We start from the raw sequence: 6,000 nt of genomic DNA, 5'->3' as shown, positions 1-6,000 counted from the left end.
AGCCTCTAGAGACTGTACAAGAGTACATTTATCTAGGTCATTTAGTCACGGGGGACCCTGGATATGAGAAAGAAATTCACTGAAGAAAAAAAAATGGGTTGGAGTGCATATGGCTGGCATTACCAAATCCTCACTCGGAGGTTAGCACTGTTCTTGAAAGGAACAGTATAGGATGATTTCATTCTACCAGTGCTAACATATGGGCCACGAACTTGGAGTCTCATGAAAAAAATCAAGAACACGTTAAGGGCCGAGCAGAGAGCGATTAAAGGAACGGATATGCGCGGATAGCACGCGCGGATAGCCGATAATCTAATCAACATTAAGAGAAAAAAATAATGGAGCTGGGCAAGGCATGAAATGCGTAGGGCAGATAACCGGTGGACAATTAGAGTTCCAGAATGGGTGTTAAAGGAAGGGAAACGCAGTCGAGGACGGCAGAAAATTTGGTTGGGTGGTGAAATGAGGTAATCTGAAGGCATAAGTTCAAATCAGCTAGCGCAAGACTTGGGTAATTGGAAATTGCTAGGAGGACCTTTGTTGGGCAGAGTACATAAAAAAAGTTAGTGATAAATTTAAATATGAACTCGACGATCATTAGCAAAAGTATGAATTAATGTCTTTGCTACAAGGTCCAAACGACCCGTCAGTACAACCGCCTTGTCCAAGCTTCAACGCCGTCAACTTGAACGACTACCTTATACCAATTGCGCACGCCACAGCACATCCCGTTGCACCGCGAACGGTCTTGCGGGCTTCATCACTCATGGTGTCACCTCGTGTCTGGGAGCCGAGTCCGCGGTAGCGGCTGCATCGCGGTCACGGCAGCGTTATCGTCGCAGCAGTAGAGAAACGCATATTCGCGCTGCACCCGCTCGCGCTGGGCTTTGCCAGCGCTCCAGGTACTTGCTGCCGCAGTCGTAATTAAACAACAAACAAAAAAGTGGTGAACGCTTCAGCTTCGCATTTAAGGGTGGAACGCGGTAACATTCACACTTCTCTGACTGCTTCGCACGCTTCCCGGCAACTGCAGCTTATGTAACAGTAATGTATTCGGGGAAGCGCTGGCGGGGAACGCTATGCACGAAGGCAAGCTTCCTGGTAGAAATGCGGTCTTGCGTGGACCGCGATGGATGGATGTTATGAGCGTCCTCTTTGGAACGGGGTGGTGGGTTGCGCTACCTTGTTCTTGCTATTAGGCTGCCTAATGTCCTACCTAGGTTAAACAATAAAAAAAACACGATGAACTCCCACAACCGAATTTTCTGATCCTCTATTGCGAACTGGGCTTTTGCAGGTCACCGCTCTTTGTCGTTTCCCTACTTCTCTTCAACCAATCATCCAATCGCCTCTTACTAATCCCTATTGCGGACATGTTTACTTTTCCACTGCCTCGCTGAGCCCAAAGGCTTCAAGCAGGCCAGTGGTGCCAAAATCGACCGCTGGGTAGACGTCTTCACATTCTAATAAGACATGCTCCATAGTTTTCCTAGCTTTACCACAGCAAACACATGCTTCTTCTTCATTCTAATATCTCGATTTATAGGTGCTTGTTCTAAGGCATCCCGATCTCGCTTCGAAAAGTAATGAACTTCCTTTTGAGCTATCATAAATTGTTTCTTTCCTGATTTCGTTGTTTCCTCTTAAGAAATTACTCATGGCAGGGTTCTTTTCCATTGCCGCCACCCATGAGATTATTTCAGCCTCTCTGACATTCCGCTTGACTTTCTTTGTTGTTGTGTTGCCCACCCTACAGGCCGCATAATTGCTGGCAAGCATCCTAGTTCTTTTCCTACACTGTGAATCAATCTTTTTCCTGTACAGATACCTCAATGCTCTCCCAGTCCATTTACGTCCATCCATATTCCTCAGTCGTTCTTCATACCCAAATTTACTTCCAGCTTCCCTCACTTCAAAATTAGTCCAGCCCATATCACCCTGCACCGCTTCATTTGTAGTCTTCCCGTGAGCGCCCAATGCGAGGCGACCCACTGACCTTTGGTTGCCATCGAGTGCTGATTGTACACCTGATTTCAAGCAAACAACCGCATTTTCAAAAGTAAGTCCTGGAACCATTCGACCTTTCCACATACCTCGGAGTATCCCCATCCCCATTGCATCCCCATAACGCACTATGTGCTTCATTATGGTTGCATTTCTCTTCCCCATTACTGTTGTTGTTTTTTCCTGTGTTTCCATATATCTATTGTCTTCGTTTATCTATATACCAAGGTATTTATATTTTGTTACCCGAGCTATTTTCTGGCCCTACATTGCCACTGTCTGTTCACTGTTTTCATTGAATACCATTACACCTCATTTCTAACACTAAATGTCAAGCCTAAATTGTTGCCGTCCTGTCCACAGATACTAGCCAGACGTTGCAAATCACTTCGCTTGTTAGCTAGCAACACAATGTCCTCCGCATAAAATAAAACTGGAAGCTGCTGCTCTACTACTGTACCCGCCTGTTTGTATAAGAGATTGAAGCCGATATTACATTTTTCTGGCGCCCTCTACGTCCTCACCATGTACATCATAAACAGGAGTGGGAATAAATGGCAGCCCTGCCTCAGTCCCTTACTGATATGAACTCTCTCCTCGCTCCTTATCCCTTCTCATTCAACGCAAACGGTATTCTCTACGTAAATCTCTCTCAAAAGCTGTAGACAATCGTCACCAAACCTTCCCCTTCCAGAATATTCCACAAGACGTGGCAGTCTACGTTGTCATAGGCTCCTGTAATGTCTAAAAAGGCTACGTATAATGGTGTGCTTTCTACTTTCGATATTTGAATACACTGAGTAAGAACAAATAAGTTATAATCTAAACGTTCTACCTATTCTGAAGCCATCCTGAAGTTCTCCCAAAATGCCATTATTCCCTGCCCATGGTTGAAGCATTAATTGGATTGATTGAGCTTTAATTGAATCTATAGGATTGAATGTTATCTTTCTGCCCGTTACCATTATAAATTAAATTCATTATAATTTGTCGCCAACTGTCTGGAATTCGTCTATCCTTTAAAAATTATTCCACTGCTTTCACCAGAGCTTCCTTACTTTCTGGTCCTAGTTCATTAATCAGCCTAACGGGAACCGCGTCTAGCCCTGTGGCTGCGCGCTTAGGAATTTTCTATTCGAATTTCTTCTGGCTGAAATTTGTCATCACCAGATCCATTTCCACCTGGGTATCTGTCATGCTCTTTTTTTCTTCAAATACAACCTCGTCATTGCCTTGGAAACATTCAGCTGGTATTTTTCGGATGTAATTTATTGCCGGTTCTCCTTCCAGTCTGTTTTCATATTCGTCTAGGATATGCTGTACTGTTGTTGACTTCCTGCCTAATAATTTTATGTGGTTCTGAAATATTCTAGGTGTGGCCTTCTTTTTCTCGCGTATTTCTGACAACCGACGTTCACTTTCACATTTTAAATTTGCTTGCACCAGTATTGGAACCATATACTTTTTCTCCCGGTATATTTACCATTTACTGGTTACGTCATCCTGCGGCAACTGCGCCTTCTTTGCCTACCTGTGCTCTCGGGATGCTTTCTATCATTCGGCGATCGCTTCTCGTATCTCCCTGTTTCACGAGCGTTTCAGTTTCTTTTTTTCCTTTCCAACGAACATGTTGTATCTCGTTCCATATTTCCATCATTGTTACACTTAGAAGCTCACTGGATTCCCACTCTTTATTTGTCCATATGCCAAGTTCTTCCTCGACTCTAGTGACTATATTTGTATTTGTTCAGCGTTAAAATTTGGATGGGCCATTTTGTACTCCTTCCTCTCTTTCCCAAATACATATCCCATTTTCAAAATGATGCGTTTATGATCACTCCCTATGCTGCTATACCCTTCTTCATCAATGGCAATTTCTTTCAGCTTATCACGAATTCCTTCTGTCATCAGACCGTAATCAACGGTTGATTGCCGGTTTCCCAATTCCCACGTGATCTGCCCTTCACACTTGGACCCTGTATTCACGATAACGAGGTGGTTATGTTGGTCACAAAGTTCTAGCATTGACTTCCTTTGTTGTCGATATAGCTATCTAAATCCTGTATGTGGCCACTCATGTCACCTAATGCGGTGGAGGCAAGCGCCATCTCGAGGTGTTGCAAGAAACTCGGGGCGCCGCCCCATGGCGTCCGAGATTTGCGCACGCCGCCATGCGCATATCCCGGACATCGGGGCCAGTCTATGAATGCTAGAAGTGCTGGTAAGGGGTTTGTGTTTGAGTTTGCGGGTAATCGAATTAGTTTTTATCGTATATTCAAATTACAATCCGCCGCTATAATGTCTGTAGGTTGTGTGTAAGTCGTACTTTAGCGTAGTTTTGACGTACATTTAAAAATTCAAATAGTGCAGTAACTGTTTTGCGCTACCAGGAGGGCTTGCGTAGACGGGTATGCGTGGTTTGTTATGCGTGGCTCGGAATGATGTTTGCTGAAAGGACGGTTGATGCTGGACGTGGGACGCCCACGCCACAGTTTTTGCGGCACGGAGAATTTAACGCTATTGCATTCAAATCCGAGGAGTTGTCAAAGTGAAAGCATTATTACCCAATTGAACGCCGCTGAGCGGTTCTCCAAATTATGAACTCCTTCGCTGGCTTGGTGCGTTTTGATGTAGCCTTATCGAGGCGCAAACAACAACAACAACAACAACAACAACAACAACAACAACAACAACAATAATAATAATAATAATAATAATAATAATAATAATAATAATAATAATAATAATAATAATAATAAGCTTTCTTACATCTATTCACTTCACAGTTACATACGGCGCCCGTATAAGCAACATTGCTTGTGTGCGAGGCTAGGCAGTCAGCAGGTAGAAACGAGGGTGACGTAGTGTCAGGGCAATGCCCTCTCCCGTCACGTAATGCCTGGCGTGCTGTTGCCGCAGGAAGCGTTCCCTTTCGCTGGTTCTGCTACATTAAAGGCACGCTCGTAACGTGGCGTTAAAGCCAATGGAAATTTAGGTGCCGTTTTTCGCTTGTCGAAATCACAAACGCCGGCTTTTTCGTTCAACGGATGATTTGATGCTTTCGCATTTAAAAAAAAAAAACGTAGTTTTCGTTCCGGCCTCACGTTTCTTCACGACGCTCCGCTCTGTCCAATGCCCCACACGTATTTTTTGGAATCCCCGCACGTCCTTTTCCGCAACTCAATATTTTTCGCTCACCGCTCCTTCACAGAAAGCGCTGCTACGGCCGAACATACGTATGGACGTATGCACGAAGCGCAGGTCCGGCGTGCTCAGCCACGTTGGCCTGGAACCAAATCGCTATTTCTGCATGCAAATGCTGAAAGCGAATATTTTATCGAAGTGCCCCCGAGAAAGCTGGGGATGCTGGGCACAGTGACCAACTGAATGCTGTTCAAGCCGACAAGGAATGTGGCCGATACGAATTCTTTCGACTTCGGGCCGGCGCAATGAGTGGTTCGAAATAAGTTTCATTTTCTCTTTTATTTCGTTTTGTATTTGCTGGCTTCACTTGCGCGTACGCAGCCTTTGCAAATTAAGCGCCGGGACATTGCACAGCGAAACGGTGTTAGTCGTTGTGTTCACCACATAACACGACGGGCTCGTTGCTGCGATGCTTATGAAATGGCAGGGTGGGCGGGCGCTCCAAATGGTTCTGATAAATTGCCGGCTATGTGTCTAGAGCTGTTGGAATATTTATTGGTTTCGAGGAGTGCAACATGCAGGTCGAGGCTTTCCGATTCTGCCGTGGAAAGCCCTGCTTTAGAATTTAGCGGTATCAGTTCTTACTAGCGCATGCGTTCTTCCAATGAACTTATAGATGCGCATTACCTGTGGGAAATAAAGGATCAGGGCCAGTATTAGGAACGCGTTCTTACACGAAAAGAGTTCGTGCCAGCCAAGAGTGATGTAAGACATATTATTAGCGAAGGCGATCAGCCACTGAAACACAGAGCTTACGAACGAAAAGATTTGTGAATTCGGCCCCAGATGATT

This window comes from Dermacentor albipictus, chromosome 3 (assembly GCF_038994185.2).
Source record: "Dermacentor albipictus isolate Rhodes 1998 colony chromosome 3, USDA_Dalb.pri_finalv2, whole genome shotgun sequence".
Taxonomy (NCBI): domain Eukaryota; kingdom Metazoa; phylum Arthropoda; class Arachnida; order Ixodida; family Ixodidae; genus Dermacentor; species Dermacentor albipictus.
This window is presented reverse-complemented; position numbering follows the sequence as displayed.